Raw genomic sequence first — 26,287 nt, forward strand, 5'->3', positions numbered from 1 at the left:
ACACTTCGGCTACTACAGGCAGAGTTAGAGAGTGAGTTCTAGGCATTGTACTAAGGATATGGGCAACGAAGGACCAAATAAGAGCCTGAAACCAATGGAATGAGGCTATGATGTTGGACTGGGGCAGAGATATCAGGTAGGAAGGACCCCGAATTCTGTGAGTCCCAGAGTTGAGTGCATATGGAGGTTACTGTAAACTCAGAAAGGTGGAGAGAAAGATCCCAGGGAGTGACTCAAATGTGAGGAAGGAGGGCACTCTGGCTGGTTGTTGCAAGAAGGTTTTCTAGAAAAGGCAGTATGTAAATAACGTGGGTAGAATTTGGACAGGAAGGGAGAACTGGAAGGATGATCTGTTCAGAGCAAATGGCATTAGGAGAGGGAGAGAGATGGAAACTACAAGATGCTTTTGGAGCTAAATAGACCAGTTGGCTGAGTCTACAGAGGGTTTGTGGAATGCAGAAGGAGATAGGATTAGGTTGATGATGTCAGTGCACTTATACAGTGCACTTATTGCTAGATAAGTTATTCTGATTATTTTGTAAATAATGGATCTTACTAGAAAAGTGACCAGCTTTATCTTTCCTTTCCTTCGCTTGCACTCCTACAGCCTTAATCTTGGTCTTAATTAGAATAGTTAGCATAGTTCATCTTTTGGTAGGTTGGGAAATGTCTGTATCTCCTGTGAGAATAGAAGCTACCTGAAGGCAGAGCTGTTTTATTTAAGCTCATGTCCAACAGAGTATTAAACCACAAGATTTTGAACTTCTCAGTTCCTCATTAAGCATTCTTTGAATGGAATGGTGTTAGATTAGGGACTTTGATGGGAGAATGGGGTAAAATGGTCAAGGCTATAATTAGGATGATTAATATGATAAGAATGTGTAAGGGGACACCTGGGTAGCTCAGTCGTTAAGCGTCTCCCTTTGGCTCAGGTCATGATCCCAGGATCCTGGAATTGAGTCCTGCATTGGGCCCCCTGCTCAGCGAAAAGCCTGCTTCTCCCTCTTCCCTTGTGTTTTCTCTCTCACTGTGTCTCTCTCTGTCAAACAAATAAATAAAATCTTTAAAAAAAAAAATGTGTAGGGAAAATAAAGGCAGGTTGACCATAGTGAAGTGGTGAAGTAACAGAAGGTATTTCTCCACTAGCCCTGAAGAAGGGAAGGGTTTGAAAAGAAATCTGAGAGTTTACCACTCCTTTTATGCCAGTAGTTTTTTATTGATAGCTGAAAACAGAAGTTTGGAAGGAAGAAAGAAAGAAAAACTGAGAAATGAGTCATCAATTACTCTGCCCGCATATTTTCTCTTGTGGAATCCTGAGCAAGTTACATAACACAGGAGAACAAATATAATTTATTTTTCTCAGAGGTCACAGAAGTTGGTGTTTCTATAGAAAATGCTGTCTCTATTAGTGAAAAAGTAAAAATGATGCAGCTGTTTTTGTTTCCTGTTTGGATTTATTGTGGTGATCTTGTGGGTTCTGTGTAGAAGTGTTTCCTACTGTCTGTGAACAGTAGAAAATAACATTATATTTGAACAGATTTTTGTTGGCACATGGAAGCACAGTGAAGTGTTTTCTAGTTATATAGAGATATATAGTCACTGAGAGTTAAGCCTGGGAAATTTACCCACAAGCAGTATATTAGCCAACTTTGCAAGTTAAACAAAAAAAAAAAAAAAAAAAAAAAGATTGCCTGTAAATTTGGGTCTAAAGAGTTTGGACAAACCTTAGGGGATACAAATTTCTCAGCAACACTTGGTATGAGAAAAATCAGTACTTCGTTTTCCAAATCAAATGAAATCTGGCTCCAAGCCCCCACTCATGTTGAGGCTCATGGTGAGAAGCCAAATGTCAATAATTATCAAGGGCTCTTTCCCTTTCCTGAGCGTGTATCTTTGGTAGCTTCCCAGAAACTTGTTAACTAAACTCCTGAGCTTTACTTAGAGGTTGAGTGGCTCCTCTCCCTCTTTCTTGATAGTTGATGGAATCTTTTGTTGAGGCCTCCTGGTCTGGTGTCTGGCCTTCTTCTCATGTCACTCAGCTATAGCCTGGGTGCTTGTGCCAGCAGAGACCATGACTTGCCATCTCTCACAGGTCTAAATCCTGTCCCCATTCTGTGTTAGAGATTCACCCCTCTATTCCTCTGGCGGCAATTTCTATCTTACCTCTAAACCACTCTGCTGGTCAATTAGCTGAATCTCCTCCAATCTTCCTCAAACACAAAAGTTGATTACTTCACTTTGGTGAGGGAGGCAAGGTACTCAGGCTTCAGAAACCAGTGCTTCCTTTTTCTTGTGGTGGGATGGGGGAAAGAGGTTTCTAATCCTTCTTTGGTGAGTCTGTAACAATAATAACAAATAACAATATGATAGTAAAATAACCCAAACAACCACCACCACCACCTCAAATCAATCCCAAGGTACCAGTTCAGTTTTTTCTGATTAACTCATCAGATTACACACCATATACTCTAGTCAAGGGTATTTGAGAGTATTCTTAGAGTGAGGGGTCTTTTTTTCTTTAAAGATTTTATTTATTTGACAGAGAGACAGCGAGAGAGGAAACACAAGCGGGGGGGGGGGGGTTGGGGGGGGAGCACTGAGCAGGGATCCTGATGTAGGACTTGATCCCATGACCTGAGCCGAAGGTAACCCACTTCATGACCAAGCCACCCAGGAATCCCCAGAGGAAGGGGTCTTAAGAAATGATGATAATGTAATGGTGTTGCAGGATTGTTTTTTTGCTGGTTCCCGCAGTTCTTGGTCACACCACTTGTAAGAATGAAGAGGTAGACCAGAAGAAGTGTGGTGGGCAGCAAAGTGAAGCTTATTGAGTGATAGTAGGAAGCTCCCAAAGTGGGAAGGGACTGGAGAGAGTTGCCACTGGAATTTCTTAGTCTTGTTGGCTGGCAATTTTAATCTGATTAACCCTCGATGCGCCTGTCATCCAATCAGTTTTTTGTCCATGTGCTCATCCACCTATCAGGTAGTTGTTCACCTGGGCAAGGGTGGAGGGCTCCTTCCAGGGTCCCGTGAAATCCTTTTAAGGGTGTTTTCCTCTTAGGGAAAGCCTGCATGCCTTTCTTCTGACTATCTTTCATTCTTGGGCTCAAATAGAATCATTTACTTTATTACTGGCATAGGCAAAGACTGATTAACCTGAGAGTTTGATTAACAGATGGGAAACTGGAGAAAAGATAACCAGTGAGGGAGAATTTTTCAGTAAATCTCTAGCAGTCTAAATGGTCGGGTTATGTTGGTAGGTATATTGTTATGGTGGAAAAGGAGGCACCAAGTGATCATTAGCTTGGCAGTCATGGAAATTATCCAACTCCTCACCTTTGTTCTAATTTCTCCCCTCCTGGTAGTTCCTGATCCTGTGTGGTCAAGATCTCATCATGGTAGCCAGGCATCCCTGAGAAATCTTACCCAAGTGGCCAGTCAGTACCATTTCTCATCTAATTTAGTTCTGTCCAAGTTTAAAAAAAAAAAAATTTGTTTTTAGTAAGATGACTATAGAAAAAAGTATAGCTACTTTTGGTAAGTTCTTGTTTTCCTACTCTATGTATTCTAATCATTTATTTTTTTAAAAAAATTTTAAGATTTTATTTATTTGAGACAGAGAGTACTTGTGTGTGGGCACGTGTGTGGAAGGGCAAGGAGGGGGGCAGAGGAGGAGGGAGAGGGACAGGTGACTCGGTGCTGAACATGAGCCTGTGGCAGGTCTCAATCCCATGAGCCTGAAGTCCCATGACCTGAGCCAAAATCAAGAGTCTAACTGACTTGAGCCATCCACGTGCCCTAACATTCTAATCTTTAAGAACTGAAATCATAATGGTGTCTGAGCCCTATATGGACACTGGGAACCAAATGCATAGATAAGACTTATAGGATGTTGAGTAGGAATTTTCTTTTGGCCACTTTACTGTTAAGATTCAAACAGAAGGCAAAAGTCACAATGTGTTCCATATTCTAAATTTATAAAGTCACCAGCAGTTGGGGTCAGCGACCTTCCTGCAGGGGTCTGTGAATGACCCATAGTTAGAGAACTATTTCAACCACTCATCACATCCCCAATTCTCAAGGGAGGTTGGAAGAAGGGAAGACAGCCTTTTGAGGAGTAAATATACAGTCTATTTTTTCTCTCAAGACCCATATGTGAGGGAGGGGAGCTCAAGTAAATCTCTCAAAAATAAAAGTAAACATTTTGTAGACTTTTTGTTCCCTGGACATATCTCCTCCTCCTCCTTCATCTTTTAAGATTTTATTTATTTATTTGAGAGAAAATGAGAGAAAGAGAGAGCATGAGAAGGGGGAATTTCAGAGGAGAAGGGAAGAAGCAGACTCCCTGCTAAGACCCCAGTGCAGAACTCGATCTTGGGACTCAGGCTCATGACCTGAGCGGAAGGCAGTTGCTTAACCAAGTGAGCCACCCAAAGACCCCGATGTATGACCTTCCTGAGTAGCAAATTTGGTGATGTGCCTTGTGTGCTACTGGAATATAGGAAAATAACTGAGAAAAGATGGGGTGAGTAGAGTGCATGTAGGTAGAGAGGGGGTCTCTGCCTCAAAGTAGAGGTGAGGAAGTCCTCACATGGCTGCAAGATATTGATTCTGAGAGTTAGTTCTGAGAATATATGAAATTAGCAGCCACAGATGTTCCAATGCATGGAACAGTATGAGGGGTGAAGAAGGGCCTATATGCGGGAGCAAGCCACTAGGGGAGCATCTGCCAAAGGATATAATGAAATTTCTCATCAGAGCACAGTCTTGGAGCCACCACTGGTTCTCACAGAGCACATATACAGTAGTCCAGACTTGTAGTTATCATCAACCCAGGAGAGGACAACAGCTTGCCCAGTCACATGAGGACATGCTCCTGTTCCTTTTCTTCTTCCTCCCTGCCTCAATCCCACAGCAGCTCCTGCCAGGTAGAAAAAGGGAGTGGAGGTAACAAAGAGCCAGAACTCATTCTCTCCACTCCAGTCCCCACATCTGACAAACTCCCTTAAGCTTTTAGTCCTAACTGAAAGCTTCACCTCTTCTGGATCATGGGACAGGTAGAGTATTGATTGGACAACTAGAGTGTTTAAGTGAACAGGACTGAGTTTGAAATAGCTGAATATGATTGTTCTAATAATTATATTTTGTTGAAAAGCACATAATTGGCAAGATGTATTAGAGGAGTTGTTTTTTTAATTTAATTTAATTTTTTTATTGTACAAGTGTATTTTATTAGTACATCATCAAAGGGAGGAGCTGTTAATGCAGCAGGAAAGTGGTATTTGTTTGGGAAACTTACTGGAAAAATAAAACCATTACATGTCCATAATGAGTTGGTATTCCTTAACAGACAACATTTTTAAACAAATTTTTGAATAATTATATATACACATGTTACAGAATTCAAAGAGAAAGGAAATAGTAAAAATTGGAGTGCCTAGGTGGCTCAGTCATTAAGTCTGCCTTCAGCTCAGGTCATGATCCAAGGGTCCTGGTATCAAGCCCCACATCGGGCTCCCTGCTTGGTGGGAAGTCTGCTTATCTGTCTCCTACTCCCTCTGCTTGTGTTCCCTCACTGGCCGTGTCTCTCTCTGTCAAATAAATAAATAAAATCTTAAAAAAAAAAAAAGAACATGGTAAAAATAAAATATAAGCTTTTACCCCCTTTTCTTTCTCCCAACTGTGCAGTTGTTGTATTTCTTTCTAGAAATACCACAGAATTGCTTTGTATTAAAGTTTTAAAAAATAGTCAAATAATTCACAATCAACTCTATACTGCTGATGAACATATATAAGAAATATATGGGCCAGGTACATTTCTATACCTTAGGGTTATTTTTCAGAAGTTCTTGCTAGACAGTGTCATCTTGTCCTCATTATTTCTTTTTGACCCAGTGAATCTCGGTGTTGAAATTCCCCAAAATCAAATGTTTAGAATATCTTCTGGTTTTTGCTTTTTAATTTTGAATCTTTGAAACAGCTATTCCTGTATTAGTTATGTTTTATGATTTGCTTATTCCTATATCACTCCTTATATATATATTTTTAAAGATTTTATTTATTTATTTGTCAGAGAGAGATCACAAGTAGACGGAGAGACAGGCAGAGAGAGAGAGGGAAGCAGGCTCCCTGCTGAGCAGAGAGCCCGATGCGGGACTCGATCCCAGGACCCTGAGACCATGACCTGAGCCGAAGGCAGTGGCTTAACCCACTGAGCCACCCAGGCGCCCTCACTCCTTATATTTTGCTTATTCAAGTAAAACTGCTTTATTCATCAAAGATTTTTAAGTCCTGTTCAGAGATGAGTTTAGCATCAGAAAGAACACTGATAATGCTTGGCTCCATTCCTGTCTCCTTGAATCATTTAGGATGCTGTTTAAGTTATGCAACCTTTCTGCTTGCTTTTGTCAGTCATGGAACTGAATAAAGACAACTTACTTTCTTTTTCTTTATACACTGGGGAGAAAGTTTTATTCATCCGGACTGCCTTTGTCACAGGCCAAGAACGGATGTTGAGAAGTTGACTTTTTTTCAGTGACTGGATTTTAGGACTCGGGTGTGGGTGGGGTCAAAAAAAGTTTTCATTGGCCTAAGGCCAATTTAAAATCTAGGTCACATGATTGTAAGCCTGGGAACCTCCTCACCCTCAAGTCTAAATTCGTTTTACAATTCCTTGTCTGATTGTGTGGCCCTTTATGTCAATGACCATCCTTTAGCTTATAAGCTCCTCAAGGACAGAGGTTGTAAGTTATTTAGTTTGAATACTTCATGACAGAAATCAGAATATTTTGTACATAGCAGGTGGTGGATAAAGTATTTGTTGAGTGACGGGCTAAAGGGCTTAGCCTTAATTCAGTAATGGTCAGGATACTTACAACAACAATAAAAACCAAAAGCCAAAAGCCAAAAAAACTAATTCAGTAATAGGAAGGGGAGAGAGTTTAAATAGAATTGTCTGACCAGAGATATGTTTAGAAAGATGAACGTGGTGTAGGGTTGTCAGAGTTAGCAAACAACAATATGGGATGCCCTGTATTTTATCTGGCACTCCTGGTAGGTTGTTAATATAGCCTGTGTAGATTGAGGAGGAAGAGAGTGGGGAGAGGCGGGAAATTATTGAAATTACTGTGCAAGAGAATGGTTTCTGACAATGGTACACAGGGACTGGATTTGGGGCACGCTGTGGATGTAGGATGGGCAGGACTTGCTGACTGGATGTGGGAGGGGAGGGAGAAGTGAAATCCAAAGTGATCGCTTTGCAAATATTTTAATATTTAGATTACTGAGTAGATGACTACAGAAAAAAATCATCTCCAGAAAGCTGGGAGGAGACCAGGTTTGCGTAGGAGAGGAAAAGGATGAAGAAAGAAAATAAGTTCCAATTTAAACATTGTTGGTTTAGAAGTGGAAATGACCAGTGAATATTTAGAGATACAAGCTGAGATCCTGGAGGAGGTTTAGTAGGGACACTCACACGAACTTTCTGAGAAGGACCTGGAAACAGAGGGTAGAAAGATTTTACTGGAATATATGCAGTTATTGATCCAAGGTGAGGATGTGTCTCCTGATGCTGAATTTGGATCAAGAAAGAGAGGAATATAAATGTTCCCTTAAACGGTGGTATATATGTTTTTAGTGTAACTACTTTTGAAATGGTGATGTAAGCCTAACAGAGCAATGGTGAAGCAAGCAGTTTTTTCGTAGAAATTAATTAGTGTGGAATCTTACCAGAGTCACTGACAGCTTTGTCCTTGGGTGAGAAACCAAGGGCAAGGAACAATCCTAAAAGGTGATGCTGCTTCTGCTTGAGTCCCTTCTGGCTTTCTTGGGTTGTGTATTCTTGGGTAAATATATTGAGGATTCAAAGTAGAGAGATGTGTGTGTGTGTGTGTGTGTGTGTGTGTGTGTGTGTACCACCAGTCCATAACCCTTCTGCAATTTTGCATTTGTGATCAATGAATATGTATTTAAAAAAGTGACTAAATCAATTAATTTTAAACAATTAGCTAGCCATACAGTTGTATTAATAATACCAGCATAAAGGTTATAGAGCAGATGTGCTAGAAATTTAAAAAATTCATTATTTCCCATGGGTCTTTCGAGGTCTCAAGGAAGAATTCAGTGGGTAAAAAATTTATGTTAGAAAAGCATAGGAACTGGAGAACAGTCCAAAATATATATTACAGCCGTGTCATGTTCTCTTTCCTCAGCATACAAGTTCTTGGCTGCACATAGGGATGAAGTCCACGTATAGCAGGGTTGGAATTTTCCCTCCCATGAGGACAGAATGAGATGTCAGCACCTGTGTACAGTGGGCTTTTCCATTGTGGGGAGGAAGAACAGAGTGGGAATAAATGGACAAAAATATTATGAACTAGTGCATAAAACAAAGAAGTCCCAGATGTAGGAAAATCAAACAGAAGGGTGTAGCTTCCCCTATAGGTAATTCCTCCCCTCTGCAATCTGCAGTTGGAGTTTGATAATCTGAGAACTAATTAAAAATGGAAGGGTTTAAATGCAGAAGGGAAAAAAAACCCCCAAAAAACCAAAAAGCAAAAAACAACCAACCCAGAATCAAAGAAACAAAACTACAACCTCTACTATGACTTCAACAAAACGGGGCGGGGGTGGGGGCTTGAGGGGGTAGGCAGGGGAGGGGTTGGGGGGGGATGGTTTAAATGTTTGGAGCTCCATCTTCTGGTCATGAGACAAGATAGAACTGATAGTGATTAATCATAAATGCTAAAATGTATAGAAAAGAATTATATTACATATATAATTTCAATTAATTTATCTTATTCTGCTAAATAAACTAGAAACTCTTGAACTTAGAAATTAAGGCTCTTCATCATCTGTTCAATCTCTTGCTTCATTCTCATCCGTTCACCCATTTTAAGAAGCACATACTCAAGCCTGCCAGGTAAACAGTACACAGAACTCGGTGGGAGGTGCAAACCCATGAGCATTGGCACCTGTTTTCAAGGATCCACTCTTGAACTCACACACCATCAAAAAACCACGTTGGTTATTTTAGCATAACCACACAAATGGCATGTGAATAATGCTTCTCTCCACAAATGAAAACTTGACAGATGGCTAAATTTTCCTTTGACTGGCATGCCAATCATAATCCTCTCTTCTTTCTGGAAGAAACCATAGATGTAGGTTTGTGGCTGTGAGATACATAGACATGTACACATACAAATTTTTTAGTACGTCTTATAAACTCGAGTAGGGGTGTATGTATATGTGACTATGTTTTACACAAGAAGTCAAATATTGTACCACTGTATGCAATTGCTTTTACCCTTAAGAATACATCTTAGAGGGGCACCTGGGTGGCTCAGTTGGTTAAGCGTCTGCCTTTGGCTCAGGTCATGATCTCAGGGTCCTGGGATCGAGCCCCATGTTGGGCTCCCCGCTCAGTGGGGAGCCTGTTTCTCTCTCTTCCTCTGCTGTTCTCTCTGCTCATTCTCTCTCTCAGTCTCTCTCTCTCAAATAAATAAGTGAAATCTTAAAAAAAAAAAAAAAGAATACATCTTAGGGATTTACATATGATATTATTATACGCATATCTAGTTTAGTTTTTTAATAGTGACATAGTAGTCCCTAATATTTAGCTTGTCTCCTTTAGGCTTAAATTACAACAATGCTGTGATAAACATTCTTATGCACATGGGTATTTTCTAGGAGAGATGTGGAGAATTGAGATTGTTGGGCTGCAGGGTATGTGCATTTTGGGTTAGTAGACTATTGCTGGCTGAAGTAGCAAGTATAATGGAAGAGCTCTTCTTCCACCTTCTTTTGTCTGCATATCTGCCAACACTTCATATCCTCAGAATTTTAAATTTGGGGGGGTCAATCTGATAGCTAAGAACTGGTATTTTATTTTATTTTTTTTTAAGATTTTTATTTATTTATTTGACAAAGAGCGATCACAAGTAGGCAGAGAGGCAGGCAGAGAGAGAGGGGGAAGCAGGTTCCCTGCTGAGCAGAGAGCCCGATGCGGGGCTCCATCTCAGGACCCTGAGATCTTGACCTGAGCCGAGTGCAGAGGCTTAACCCACTGAGCCACCCAGGTGCCCTGCTATTTTATTGTTATTTTTACTTTTATTTCCCTGGTTGTCCATCTTTTTATGTTTACTAACCATTTTATCTTGGAATTGCCTCTTATTCTTTTCATGTTTATATCCTTTATTCACTTTTTTAAAATATATATAAAGGAATCCTTTGTATATTCAGGAAAATAGTTTGTTATATAAATGGAAAATATATATTTTAGAGTATTTCTCCTCTTAAAAATACTGCCAAGGGTGTTACTTATAATACATAGGTTTTAATTTATCAACCTAATTTATCCTGATTATTCCTGATATATATTCCTTGTATAGTCTCATGCATATATATGCTTGGATTTTTATATATATTGTAGCAGTTGTGGTCAGAACCTCACCTATATCCCCTTGGGCCTTACAGCTATGTACAGCTATCTCAGCTGGATCTGCAAATATACACGTGCCTAAGATTTCTTCTTCTAGCCTGTTGGTACATTAAAGCCATGTCTATGTTATCTTTGTCATAGAAAATCTTTTAGTGGAACAGTGGGTTCACAGCATATTTTTCAGTATCTCATCTGTAACTAGTATAATATTACACACTGTGATAAAATGGGAAGAGACCTATAAATGAAAAGAAATTTATGAGGTACTTACATCTTATGCAGGAATTCACACTTAAGAGAACAAATGAAAAAATAGAACTTTCACAAAACAAGTTATCAGTAGAAAATTTATTTGAAAAATTGTTTATGAAACTGCTAAATGGTGTGGAGGAATGAAAAGAATGTGGTGTTGGTTAACCAGGAAAACTTACAGAAATAGGTGAAGGTTGAATCGAAATGATGATATGAGGATGATATTAGGCAAAGAGCAGTACGCAGGGGACTTTGGTTGGCATGGAAAAATAGTGCGAGGTCAATAATTAGCATATTGTATTCATGAGGGATGCAGGGTGGGTGAGTTTTGGTGGTGGGAAGGCTCTGCTGGGGACATTTAAAGGGAGGAGGAGGCTGTAGGCAAACTTGGAGGCAGGTGAAGTTGAACTTGGAAGCTCTATTGGACCAGTCTTTTGGCAACTCTTTTCCTACTTTTGGCACTCTCTTTAGACCCATCCCTTCCCCCAGGCAGGCATTATGTGTCTCATTGCCAGCTTTTACTTAGGTACATGCTCACTCAGGTGTAGATGATGACGATTAAAAATTTAGAAAGGCAAAGCAATTGGAGGGTGGGGTGGGAAGAAGAGGAAGAAAGGTTTTTCTACTTAAAATCTAAATGTAGGGGTGCCTGGGTGGCTCAGTGGGTTAAAGCTCTGCTTTCAGCTCAGGTCATGATCCCAGGGTCCTGGGCTCGAGCCCCACATCAGGCTCTCTGCTCAGCCGGGAGCCTGCTTCCCCTCCTCTCTCTCTGCCTGCTTTTCTGCCTCTGCCTACTTGTGATCTGTCTGTCAAATAAATAAATAAAATCTTTTAAGAAAATAAAATAAAATCTAAATGTAACAAGGGCACAGGTGTGAAGGTTTATGGATAATAGAGAAAAGATAGTGGTTTCATTTGGCTAGTATCATAGGGTTCCTAATGTTTTTGTGAGGATTTCTTTTTTTTCTTTTTTCTTTTTTAAAATTTATTTATTTGACAGAGATCACAAGTAGTCAGAGAGACAGGCAGAGAGAGAGGAAAAGAAGCAGACTCCCTGTTGAGCAGAGAGCCCGATTCGGGACTGGTCCCTGGACTCTGGGATCATGACCCATGCCAAAGGCAGAGGCTTTAACCCACTGAGACACCCAGGCACCCCGAGGATTTCTTGTTAATATAAAAAAAAAAATCAATAGGCATCTACATAATATTGACTGCATTATTAGTATTTTTTGATTGAAAAAAAGTATAGTGATAAAATATACTTTAAGTTAGTGTTTTAAAATAAAGTGTGTGTGTGTGTTAAAAATATCTTTAGTTTACAGACAGTAATTGGCATTGTGTGGATTCACAGACCCCTTTATATAACTTCAATACCTCCCAGCTCCTTCACCTACAGATTGAGTTCTACTGGGCTAGCATAGGGTTTTTATAAGGAGGGTCATTTTATAAGAGATTTGTTTATTCATTGAGCAGATATTTATTGAACTAAGGGCAAGGTGTTGTTTTAGACTCTGGGACTGTAGCTGTGAAAGAAACAAAGCCCTTTTTGTCTGAAAGCTTATATTCTAGTGGGAAGAGAGAGACAAAAAATAATATATACATAACTATGACATTTCAAAGGTTGTTAAGTGTTATGGAAAATAGGGAGGGCCTGGGTAGGCTAAGAAAACTATTACTCAAATAGAATGGAGAGAGAGAAGCTCTCTAGTCTGGAGATACTTGAATAGACCTTTGAATGCTTTAGAGCCATGCAGCTCTCAGAGGAAGAGTGCTCAGATCAAGGGAACTGCTATTGCAAAGCTCCAGAAATGGGAGCACGTTTGTTGTCCTTGAGTAACAATAAGAAGATAGGTATGGCTAGAGTAGGGTTAGAGAGGTGGAGGAGTGGTAGAGGAAGAGGTCAGAAAGGTGGTGGGTAGCCAGCCATAGCATATAGGGTCTTGCAGGCCATTGTGAGTGTTTTGAATTTTATCCTACATGAAATAGAAAGAAGCAATTGGAGAACTTTAATTAGAATAGTGACATAATCTGACCTATGTTTTAAAAGTATCACCATGGCTGGGGTGCTCGGGTGGCTCAGTTGGTTAAGCGGCTGCCTTCGGCTCAGGTCATGATTCCAGGGTCCTGGGATCGAGCCCCGCATCGGGCTCCCTGCTCAGCAGAGAGCCTGCTTCTTTCTCACCCCCTCTCTCTGCAGCTCTGCTTACTTGTGCTTTCTCTCTAGCTCTCTGTCAAATAAACAAAAACAAACAAACAAAGCAAAGTATCACCATGGCTGTTTATGAAATAAACTATTAGGTAAGAGTTGAAGCAGGAAACTAAACTGTAGAAATCCAGGCTAGAGATTTAGTCAGATGTTTCTCGCTGGTTGAATAAAATTAAGACTGAGAACTGACCCTTGGATTTGGCAATGTGAAGGTTTATATACTAAAGAGTATATACTCAATTTGGTAGGCAATAAAGAGCCTTTGAAGATTTTATAGAGAAGTGATATCATCAGCATTGTACTTTATGAAGATCTGTTGGTAGTAGTAGATGAGAAAGATTAGATTAAATGGAAAAAAATCTGAGGATAGAAAGCACATTTTAGGTGCCCATTTTATTAAAAGAGTATGGGGTAGCAAAGGTGGGAATGGAAAGAAAGGTTCTTTCAGAGTCTGAATTGAAACAATTAGACAATTGAAGGGATATAGGACAAGATAGAGACAGAAGAGTCAAAGCTAAATTTTTAAAAATTGTGTGATTAGGAAAATTGTAGTTCCATTAATAGAAATAGTCAGGAACAGAAAATGGTATCTGTAATCTTGTCTGTCATAGCTTTGAAGTTCTAGACACCTAGGTTGATCCCAGTGCTCACCTTTCAATTATTTTTTTTTAATGATCTTCTATTAGCAGTTCCTCCTTTGAGACTCCAGAGGCATCTGGCGAATCATGATCTTCTGACTGGCAGAAAGTCAATTCACATTTTTGGAGGTCTTGGCAAAAGGATCCATAGTTCTTCTTAGAATAAACCTTTGTTATGTTGCCTTGTGGTTTATATTGATGATCCACACACAATAAGAACCATGCAAAAAATTCCTTAGTTTCCTTTATGTGCTAACTTTGAGGTGTGCATGGTTAGTTTCGGTGAAGATGTCCTTCAGAATGGAAATGCAAGTGTGGAATAGAGAAGGGCAATGAAAATTGAAGACTACAAGGTGAAAACTAGGTTGCTATCAAACTAGATAAGAATTGCAAGGGAAAGAATGCAAAAAGAGAATATTACTTATAGGTGGAAGAATTCTACATAGTAGGAATGATAATTTTAAAAATTGGTGGGGTTGGAGGAGGAGATGTACATTTGAAAGCTATTGAGATTTTAAAAGTTTTCGCCATGTGAAAGAACTGATAATTACGTGATATGATAGAGATGTTAGCTAATGCTATGATAATCATATTGCAATATATAAATTTATAAAATCAACATCTTATATACCTTAAACTTATGTAATGTTATATGTCAATTATATCTCAATTTGAGGAAAAGGGAAGAAAATAAACAGACGATATCAAGAAAATTCCTCAAAAAATTTTTTTATTAGTCATCTTGATGGACCTATATTGAAGTGGAATATAGCATGCTATATTCAGAGCATGCTGAGAGTGGTCTGGTGCTGCTATAACGACAAATAAACAAGAAGGTTTATGAAGTTTGAAGGGACAGTCTGGAGGATGAGTGTGAGAAAGTCAAGGAAAGGAAAAAATGGAAGGGGATGGAGTAGATGTTGGAGTTGAAATGAGACAGGGGCTAGGACCCCAAGAGAGATGATCAATGATAAATTTCTGATTGTGGATATGGGTTTGGATTTTTAATCACATCTCTTTGATTTTAGGATACCATGATAATGTCCATTTAATCAAAGCTTTTCAGGACAAAATATGACAAAATATTAAATGTAGATAGATTATAAACAAATCAAAATTCCAAATACATTGAAATGGGAAAAATGTATCTTTGAACAGAAATAATTCTACTTGAGATCTTTTGCTATGCTGTGCTGTGCTGTGATACAGTATACCCTCTTATCTCATGTTGTCACTGAAACGTCAATGAAGATATATGATCATAGTTATAGTATGATTAGATTTTATGAGAATAAGTGTTTTAGGGAAATTAGTAGAAAGTATTCTGTGTTGAAATCAATACAGAGTAAAGCTGAGGAAACACAAGAGATGATACTTGAGAATTCAGGAGAAGCAAGAGATCTGAGGAGGTGACTCAATATAATGTAAACACCCTTAGAATTTATGAAGATATTAGGTGTGATGTGGGAGAAATTTTTTTCCACATGTATGGTGGTAAGATAGGTATTCTTTCCATTTTAATTCACATAGTATATTTTAAAAGTATGTGTCAATGGAAAGAGGTGGTGACTATTTTGGGGACATTTAGTTTGTAAACACATGGGTCATGACATGTTTGAGGAAGAAAAGAAGAAATGGACATAAGGAAAGTAGTAGAAGAAAATAATCTCTGTATGACTTTATATCTGAACTGGTTAAGATGTCATTGAATTTGTTGACCTTTCAAAGTCTCTTCAGTCCTGTAATGCAATGATCTACCTGTTTTGTTTTGTTTTTGGGTAAGGGATAATCATTCCAAAAACTGTCTTTACTTTCAAATCAGAAGAATGTTAACTTTGTGCTTTTGGAGGATGAAATGGATATGAGTCTTCTTTACCTTTCTTGTAAACCTGTCCAGATCACAAGTTTTCGAATTGATCAAATTGTTAGGGAAGTTGGCAGAAAAGTTCAACCATTTATACTCTGAGTGAAGGACAGTCATTTCGTTCTCTGACACAATGTAATGATGAACCCTGTTTGTTTGTCTCTCATAACTGCCATAGAATTTGTTCTTTGCACAATGATGTATGTGCGCACGCATGAATGTTTGTGTGTGTGTGTATTGTATTTTCCCTTTGAAGACTCTTAGTTTTCTTTGAAAATGTATGTCCACAGGTAAGCTATGGATGTGTAGTATGCATTTGCCCCAAATAATTTTAATGCTTGTCATCACCAGGGACTTCCTATTTCCTAATTTTCTTTCTGTTACACAAGCAAGTGGGCATTAGGATATAGAACTTGAAAAGAGCTTCAAGAGGCCCATGTCACACAATAAAATGATATTTCAGTTTTATATGCCAAAATAATATATATATATTACAAATAATACCTTGGTTCAGAAATATATCAAATATTAACATATACTTATTATATAATATAGCTGTGTACTTAGTTGAAAATTGTTAAGGACTGTATATAAAATAGCACACACCTCAACATAGTGCACATTTGAACTCAAGAAACATCAATTTAACTAAAATGTCAGTTTATTGTTTAAATTTTCTATGAGCTTTAGGTTACTATTGCTAGTTTCAATCACAAAAAATCAGGGACACCTGGGTAACTCAGTCCGTTAAGCATCTGCCTTCAGCTTAGGTCATGATGCCAGAGTCCTCTGATCAGGTCCCGTGTTGGGCTCCCTGCTCAGTGGGAAGTCTGCTTTTCCCTCTTCTCTATTCATGCTCTTTCTCATGTAAATAAAACATTAAAAAAATCACAAAAAACCAAATTTTCTTTTTTTCAAGTTGTATGGTTTCAAATCACTGCAGATTGAATCTTTATCGTCATATTAAAGTATAAAGACTTAGAAACCTTGCCAGAGATATCTTATTTTTATCATTGACCTAACTTTCTAATCAGTTTATATTCTTAAAAGTTAAGAGGTTTTAAGTAGTACTACAGAAAAAAAGCATATTGCTCTAATATGAAAGTTTTTAATGTTTGCTTTGTAGATGCAATATATAGATTTAAGTTGTTTTGGGATTCATATTTGACCTAATATGTATTCATAACTATTTTAGTTGTAACCACATGGCTTTCATTTTGCATGCCTAATAAGGTTAACTGATGAGTCAGACTAATGATATTGCTTTATGCTTCTCTAGTATCTTTCATCTACAGATTACTAAATACTTGGTAAATATTAATTAAACATCACAACACACCTTGGAAGAAAGATAAGTATTATTAACCTTTTATGGGGAAATTGATACAAGGGGCTTAGGTGAGGCAAATATTAGATATATAAAATTAGATATATAAACCTATAGTTTATAGGATAAGGTGCTTAATAATGCTTCTTCCTGGGTACAGGAAGAGAAGCATATGTGTAATTACTACAAAATAACCAATGTTTATGGGGGAATGTAAATTGTAAGAGGCCCAGAAGCCTTTGTGAAATTAATTTTGGAGATTAGGTATGAAACTGAGGCTCCTGGTTATGACAGTGTGTATCACCTAGTACCCAAATTTATCTTCTTCCTGATGAAGAAAATCAGGTTAGGATTACTGCTACATGCTTGAATTTAGTAACTCTAATAGAATCATATGATCTGGGTGTTCTAGCACAGCCCTGATTTCAAGTGAGCTGATGTACTCCTCCCATTAGTGGATTCAAAGTGTTCTTATTGTGTGACCTGATTTTTGGTTTGAGAATTGAATCACTATAGCTATTATGGCAAGTTTTGAAACTTTGTGTCTTATCCCAAAATGAAGTGGGTATTGAGCAATTATCAGGTAATTTGAGTGATTTAGATAGCTGGCTTATCAGTTGCAAATTTCTTTCAAATGCTAGTAACACAGAGAGGAATTGAACAAGATGAAATTTTATTTTTCTTTCATAAAGGAAGGCTGAGGAAAGATAATACAGGTTTGTATGGGTGTCTAAAGTGTCATTAAGGATCCAAGATCTTACTCTTTTTTTCTACCAACCATAACATGTGTTTCCATCCCTGAGGTTGTCTTAGGGACCAAGATGGTTGCTAGGGTTCCAGATATCAATTACTTGTTCCAGATAAGGAAGTAGGAGGGGCAAAAATGTATACTCTAGTTGTCTGTCTTGAGAGTTCTCTGAAGGCTCACTTAGCATTTATTAGCAATCCTTAATTGCAGGGGAGGTTAATAAATGCAGTCATTTTAATTGGACATACCACTACTTGGAATAAAATCAAAGTTTTATTATTAAGGAAAAGAAGAGAATAAATCAGATACTTGAAAAGTATATTTTACTTTACAAAATCCTAATTGCAAAAGGGTGTGGACATCTAGTAGTAATTAACATTTAATTTTTTTTTTTATTTTTGCAAGAATGCTTAAATCTATTCTTTTAGCAAATTTCAATTACACAATATAGTATTGTCAACGATAGTTACCATGCTAGATATTAGATCCTTAGAACTTATTTGTAACTGGAAGTTTGAATCCTTTTACTAACTTCTCTCCATTTTCCTCACCCTCCCCCCAGCCCCTAGCAACCACTATTCTTATTATTTCTGTAAGTTTGGTTTTTAAAAAACAATTCCACATATAATTGATACCATTCTGTCTGGTTTGTTTAACTTTGTCTTTCTCTGTCTGGCTCATTTTATTTAACATAATACCCTCAAGGTTTATCTATGTGGTGGTAAATGACAGGATTTCCTTTTTTTTTTTTTAATGAATGAATAGACTTTATTTGTGTTTGTGTATATGACATTTTCTTTCTTTTTTATGATTTTTTTTTACTTTTATGCATAGTTGTGTGTATAGTTGACACACAATATTTTATTATTTTCAGGTGTACAATTTAGTGATTCAACAACTCTATATGTTATGCTGGCCTCACCTCAAGTGTAATTAGCATCTATTGCTGTAAAAGTTATTTATAGTATTATTGACTATATTTCCTATGCTGTACTTTTTATCCTTGTGACTTACTTATTTTACAACTGTAAGTTTGTACCTCTTAATACCCTTCACCTATTTTGCCTATCTCCCTACCATCCTCCCCCCTGGTAACCACTAGTTTGTTCTCCATATTTACAAGTATGTTTGTTTTTTCTTTTTTCATTTTATTAATATTTCAGATTTAAGTAAAATCATATGGTATTTATCTTTCTCAGTCTGACTTAATTTAACTTTTTTTTAATTAATAATTTTTATTAGCATATAATATATTATTTGCCCCAGGGGTACAGGTCTGTGAATCGTCAGCCTTAAATACTTCACAGCACTCACCATATCACATACCCTCCCCAATGTCCATACCCCAACCACCCTCTCCATACCCGCTTCTCCCAGCAATCCTCAGTTTGTTTTGAGATTTAAGAGTCTCTTATGGTTTGTTTCTCTCCCAATCCCAACTTGTTTCATTTTATCCTTCCCTACCCCCAATACCCCCACCTCTCAACTTACTCATATTCGGGAGATCATATGATAATTATCTTCCTCTGATTGACTTATCTGGCTCAGCATAATACCTTCTAGTTCCACCCATGCCATTGCAAATGGCAAGAGTTCATTTCTTTTGATGGCTGCATAGTATTCCATTACACACACACACACACACACACACACACACACACACACCACATCTTCTTCATCCATTCATCTGTTGATGGGCATCTATCTAGGTTCTTTCCATAGTTTGGCTATTGTGGACATTGCTGCTATAAAAATTTGGGTGCAGGTGCTCCTTTGGATCACTAAATTTGTATCCTTAAGGTAAACACCCAGTAGTGCAATTACTGGCTCATAGGGTAGCTCCATTTGCAACTTTTTGAGGGATCTCCATACTGTTTTCCAGAGTGACTGCATAGCTTGCATTCCCACCAACAGTGTAGGAGGGTTCCCCTTTCTCCACATCCTCACCAACATCTGCTATTTCCTGACTTGTCAATTTTAGCCATTCTGACTGGTGTGAGGTGGTATCTCATTGTGGTTTTGATTTGTATTTCCCTGATGCTGAGTGATGTGGAGCCCTTTTTCATGTGTCTGTTGGCCATATGGATGCTTTCTTTGCAGAAATATCTGTTCATGTCCTCTGCCCATTTCTTTTCTTTCTTTCTTTCTTTTTTTTTTTTTTTTACAGATTTTATTTATTTATTTGACAGTGAGAGACACAGCGAGAGAGGGAACACAAGCAGGGGGAGTGGGAGAGGGAGAAGCAGGCAACCCACTGAGCAGGGAGCCTGACGTGGGGCTCGATTCCAGGACCCTGGGACCATGACCTGAGCCGAAGGCAGATGCTTAACTTAACAACTGGGCCACCCAGGCACCCCCCTCTGCCCATTTCTTGATTGGATTATTTGTTCTTTGGGTGTTGAGTTTGGTAAGTTCTTCATAGATTTTGGATACTAGCCCTTTATCTGATTATGTCATTTGCAAATATCTTCTCCCATTCTGTCAGTTGTCTTTTGGTTTTGTTGACTGTTTCCTTTGCTGTGCAAAAGCTTTTGATCTTGATGAAGTCCCAATAGTTTATTTTTGTCATGTTTCCTTTGCCTTGGGTGATGTTTCTAGGAAGAAGTTGCTGTGGCTGAGGTTGAAGAGGTTGCTGCCTGTGTTCTCCTCAAGGATTTTGATGGATTCCTGTTTCACATTGAGTTCTTTCATTCATTTGACATCTATTTTTGTGTATGGTGTAAGGAAGTGGTCCAGTTTCATTTTTCTGCATGTGGCTGTCCAATTTTCCCACCACCATTTGTTGAAGAGACTGTCTTTTCCCATTGGACATTCTTTCCTGCTTTGTTGAAGATTAGTTGACCATAGAGTTGAGGGTCTATTTCTGGGCTCTCTATTCTGTTCCATGGATCTATGTGTCTGTTTTTGTGCCAGTACCATACTGTCTTGATGTTTGCAGGTTTGTAATAGTGCTTGAAGTCTGGAATTGTGATGCTATCAACTTGGCTTTCTTTTTCAATATTCCTCTGGCTATTTGAGGTCTTTCCTGGTTCCATATAAATTTTAGGATTATTTGTTCCTTTTCCTTGAAAAAATTGATGAGATTTGATAAGGATTACATTAAATGTATAGATTGCTTTAGGTAGCATAGACATTTTCACAATATTTGTTCTTCCAATTCATGAGCATGGCACGTTTTTCCATGTTTTTGTGTCTTTTTTTTTTTTAAAGATTTTATTTATTTATTTGACAGACAGAGGTCACAAGTAGGCAGAGAGGCAGGCAGAGAGAGAGAGAGAGAGAGAGAGAGAGAGAGAGAGAAAGAGAAGCAGGCTCCCTGCTGAGCATAGAGTCTGATGTGGGGTTCAATCCCAGGACCCCGGGATCATGACCTGAGCTGAAGGCAGAGGCTTTAACTCACTGAGCCACCCAGGTGCCCCTCTTTGTGTCTTTTTATTTTTATTTCTCCAGACAGGGTTTCTCTAATATCTTCCATGCCTTTTTCAAGCCCAGCTAGCACCTTGAGAATCATCATTCTGAACTCTAGATCTGACATATTACCAATGTCCCTATTGATTAGGTCATTAGCTGTCGGTAGTGTCTCTTGTTTTTTTTTTTTTTTTTTTTTTTTTTGTGGTGTGTTTTCCCACCTTGTCATTTTATCCATATAAGAATATATGAATGCAAGAATAAAATACTAAAAGGGTGGCAAAGACCCCAGAAGAATGTATGCTAACCAAATCAGGGGATACCCCAAACCAGGGAAAGAAGAAAGAGGGTAAAAAGAAATTAAAAAAAAAAAAAAATATATATATATATATATATATATATATACAGGCCCACCCACTTGATTTTGGGTGTATTTTGGTCTTAGAAGAAATTACCTCTCAAAGTTTTAAAGAAAGAAAAACTTATATATATACTAAAATAAGGGTAAACATGATGAAGGAATGGAATATGACTATAAAGATAAAAATATTTAAAAAATTCTAAGAAAAGGAATTAATAAGTTGGTTGGAAAAAGAAAGAAGAAAAAAGAAGAGGGTGAGAGAATGTGCTCAGGCTGGAGACTAGAAGAAAGCCCTGTGCTAGATTTAGAGTAAATTTTGACCTATTAGAAGAAATTGTATTCAAAATTTTTTAGGAAAAAAAACCCCTATATGTATACAGAAAATAAGGTTAAATACAATAAAGGATAAAATATGACTATAATAATGAAGGGTTAAAAAGATTTTTTTCCCCAGAAAGGTATTAAGATAAACTTGTTAAAAAATGTTTAAAAAGGAAAGAGGAAAAGTTAAAAAAATTAGAATAAGAAAAAAAAATTTAAAAAATTTAACTTGACTTTGCCAAGACTAAAGGATCATGGGGAGAAAACCATGAATTCCATGCATTGTTTTCCCCTATCTCTGGAGTTCTACTGTTCTCCTTGATTGGATGTTCTTGCTGATCTTCTGGGGGAGGGGCCCTCAAACACTCTAATAACAGATGAGGAAGTACACTATATCATACTCAAAGGGTCTGTCCAACAAGAAGATCCAACAATTTTAAATATCTATGTCCCTAACATGGGAGCAGCCAACTATATAAACCAATTAATAACAAAATCAAAGAAATACATTGACAATAATACAATAATATTAGGGGACTTTAATACCCCCTCCATGAAATGGACAGTGATTCTCAAATGTCTTTGCCCGACGTGGAATTGCACCACCCTTGCCATGGGCCAGGCTAAGAAATCTGCTCGAGTTCGCTCTTGGGAGTTTTTGTTCCCTGAACACTTTCCATTGAGCTCTGGAAAATGGGAATGAGAATGGTGTCCTCCCGATCTCTGGCCTGGAGGAGCTGAGAGCTCAGCGCCCCACTCCTCAGTGCACCCTCGGAGAAAAGCAATCAATCACTCCCTTCTCCCAGGTCTCCGGCGTGCTCTGAGCTCACCTGGCCTGTGATGCAGCATTTTGGTTTCTGATGCACAGCCCTCTTTGGAGTCTCCAAATCGAGCAGATTCCTGCCTCTGGAGGAAAAAGGTGAGTCTCTCTGGATCTGCCACTTGTGGGGTCCCTGCTCAAAGAGCAGTGGTCCGACTGTGTCATGGATCATTGTTTAAGGTAACCTGGAGCTGAGAGCTCACTCCTCAGCTCTGTCTCTGTAGTTGGCTTCCCTGCTCTGATACCTGGGAGCTCTGCCACACTCAGACACTCCTGATCTTTCAATGGCCGTATGGGTCCTGAGACCACACTGTCCCTGCAATGGCTCTACCCCTGCTTAGCCTCTGGAGTGATGTCCCTCAGTGGAGCAGACTTCTAAAAGTTCTGATTTTGTGTTCCATTTCTCCACTGCTTGCCAGGAGCCGGCCCCTCCCCCCATGGTCTATCTTCCCGTGGCTTTGGATTCACTTCTCTAAACATCCTACCTTTCAGAAAGTGGTTGATTTTCTGTTCCTAGAATTGCTGCTCTTCTTCTCTTTGATCTCCTGTTGAGTTTGTAGGTGTTCAGAATGGTTTGATAAATATCTAGCTGACCTCCTGCAACCTGATGTCATCTCAGTCTGCTCCTCCTCCACCATCTTGCCTCTCTCCTCATTGACCTGATCTAATTTAACTCTGAGTAATACTCTCTGATCCATCCATGTTGTCATGGATGGCAAGCTTTCATTCTATTTTATGGCTGAGTAATACTCCATGGTGTGTGTGTGTGTGTTTGTGTGTATATACCATAACTTACTTATTTATTTGCCTATGGATGGATACTTGGGTGGTTGAGGAACTTACCTCTAAAATTTTCTCTTAGGAGTTTTATCATTTTAGGTCTTAAATTTAGATCTTTTAATCCATTTTGTGTTGATTTTTTTACATGGTGTTGACAGTGGTCCAGTTATTCTTCTGTATGTGTCTGTGCAGTTTTCTCAACACCATTTATTAAAAAGAATATCCTTCCCTTATTGTATATTCTTATCTCCTTTGTTATAAATTAATCACTCCATGTATGCATGTGTTTATTCCTGGGCTATCCTGTACCACTACCACTGATCTATATATCTGTTTTTATGTCAATACCATACTGTTATGATTACTATAGGTTTGTAATATAGTTTGAAATCAGTAAGTGTGGTGCCTTCAGTGTTGTTTTCCTGTCTCAAGATTGCTTTGGCTATCTGGGGTCTTTTGTGGTTCCATACAAATTTTAGATCATTTTTTCTGTTTCTGAAAAAATGTCATTGTAATTTGATAGGGATTGCATTAAATCTGTAAATTGCTTTGGGTAGTATGGACATTTTAACAATATTCTTCTAATCTGTGAGCCCAGAACACATTTCTTTCTTTTTTTTTTTTTTAAAGATTTTATTTATTTATCAGAGAGAGAGAGGGGGAGAGAACGAGCACAGGCAGACAGAATGGCAGGCAGAGGCAGAGGGAGAAGCAGGCTCCCTGCTGAGCAAGGAGCCTGATGTGGGACTCGATCCCAGGACGTTGGGATCATGACCTGAGCCGAAGGCAGCTGCTTAACCAACTGAGCCACCCAGGCATCCCCACATTTCTTTTTTAAAGATTTTATTTATTCATTTGACAGAGAGAGAGAGATCACAAACAGGCAGAGAGGCAGGCAGAGAGAGAGAGGAGGAAGCAGGCTCCCTGCTGAGCAGAGAGCCCCATGTGGGGCTTGATCCCAGGACCTGAGATCATGACCTGAGCCAAAGGCAGAGGCTTTAACCCACTCAGCCAACCAGGCACCCCCAGAACATATTTCTATTTGTTTGTATCTCTTTTGATTTCTTTCCTCAATATCTTACAGATTTTAGCATATAGATCTTTCACCTTCTTGGTTAAGTTTATTCCTAAGTATTTAATTCTTTTGATACTATTGTAAATTGGATTTTTTTAAAAAAAATTTCTTTCTTATAGTTCATTATTGGTGTAGTGAAATGCAGCTGATTTTTGAATGCTGCAACTTTATGTATTTACTAGTCCTAACAGGGTAGTAGACATTCAAACAATTGTGAAGTGATATCTCATTGTGGTTTTGGTTTGCATTTCCCTGATGGGTATTAATGTTGAGCACCTTCCCATGTACCTATTGGCTATTTTTATGTTTTCTTTAGAAAATTGTTTATTCAGGCCCTTTGTCTATTTTTAATTGTGTTATTTATTTATTTAGGTTTTGAGCTGCATGAGCCAGTTGGGATTCTTTGTAACTGGATGTGATCTTTAAAAAGTAAATGATCGGGGCACCTGGGTGGCTCAGTCGGTTAAGTCTCTGCCTTCAGCTCAGGTCATGGTCTCAGGGTCCTGGGATCGAGCCTCACATCAGGCTCTCTGCTCAGCAGGGAGCCTGCTTCCTCCTCTCTCTCTGCCTGCTTCTCTAACTACTTGTAATCTCTATCAAATAAATAAATAAAATCTTTGAAAAAAATAAAAAGTAAATGATCAATTCCATATTTGATGCAAACATACAGTCAGGTGGACTTTGATTTAAGGTATGAAGGTAGTTTAGAGACATATTCTAAAAAAATGCATAGTTAAGTATTTCACAAATTCCAAGAGCTTTGTTATTTTACTGTTGGGTTTCAATAGCTGAATCTATAGAGAAACACAGATAAGAGGCTGAAGGAAGTCTGTAGTTTATTTATGGGGCAAAAGGGGATTAATGTTGGAGAAGAATAATATTTGGAGCTCAGAGGTCCTTCTAATGATAGCTGTATGCTTAGGCAACAATAAATATATGATGTATCCTGCATATGTGTGGTGGTAACCTACAGCTTAGGAAGTCACCCCTATTTTATTATAAACTTATAATATGGTAGGATTCTTGATGGGTCAGCTCTCACTAAACTTTATCTTTTGTTTACTTAATGGAGATTTGGAACCTTATGGGTCCTCATTTGAATGGAACTCATCTCCACTTTATCTGTGCCTATGGACTTCTCCATTTTTTTTGTCCAGAAGACACAAACAGTCACCTTTCAGGGCACTCAGTTTGTTGAAGTTTTAAAGGTCTCCAAAAGTAATTGTTCTGTTACTTCCTTGGTTTGGAACATAATTAGAGCTGGATAATAGGGTCAAACAGATGAAATAAAGATGGGACTCAGTTTTGTAGTTAACAGTGGTTTTCTTAGGACTGATCCCAGAAATAGGCAGTCCTTCTCCTGGCTACCTGTGCGCGCCTTGCTCTCCAGAAGCAGTCTCTTTCACCTCAGGTGACATAACTCATTGTTGAAACCAAGATGCGTTTGAAGTTAAAGAGGGTGCTAGTAGGGTGAAATGTCAAGATTGTTCAGGGAAATTATAACATGAGGTCACTGACTTTTATCTCATGACAGCAGTCAAAGTAGAAAGCATACCCTCTTTAGGCAGGCAGACCCAAGAGGAATGGGAGGAAACCTATCACACAGTTCCTTCTCCCTAACACATTAATCCCATAAAAAGTTCTTCACCTCCCAAGGGAGAATTGAGGGATAGTCCAGGAAGCCAGCTATGCTCATGGAAAATCCATCCTCATGGAACCCATAGAGAACAGTAGAGTTTTCTCACTAGGCTTATCTCTAATATTTTACACAGAGAAGGGACAGAGTGGGGCCAGAAGAGTGGTGAGCAAGAGCTGATTGTTAGCTTCTCACTCCACATTCAGAAATACTTGGTAGATTGAAACTAGCCATGAGGGGAGTATGTATACCATGGCATGATTTGGCAAACTACAAATCATGACCTTCTTTCTTCTCCTCTGGTAGAGCTATTTGTTAAAGATCTGTCAGCATACTACTTGGCCCTGGACTGGAGCTTTATTTCTTCTGGGTTTATGGTTGCTCCCTCCCCCTGCCCCCATCATCTAGTG

General features: G+C 38.5%; 1 protein-coding gene across 4 annotated transcripts in view; it reads left to right on the plus strand.

The window, feature by feature from the left end:
* Positions 1-26,287, plus strand: part of MAPK10 (mitogen-activated protein kinase 10) — a 606,385-nt gene that overhangs the window by 61,140 nt on the left and 518,958 nt on the right. Inside the window, exon 4 of one of the 4 annotated variants that reach the window (XM_082726660.1) lies at positions 22,373-22,485. The exons of the other annotated variants lie outside the window; for them this stretch is intronic. The gene's annotated coding sequence lies outside the window, so the exon portion shown is untranslated. The remainder of the gene's footprint in view (positions 1-22,372; positions 22,486-26,287) is intronic. 4 annotated transcript variants of the gene reach the window in all.

Source organism: Mustela nivalis, assembly GCF_964662115.1.
Source record: "Mustela nivalis genome assembly, chromosome: 4".
NCBI classification, from domain to species: Eukaryota; Metazoa; Chordata; class Mammalia; order Carnivora; family Mustelidae; genus Mustela; species Mustela nivalis.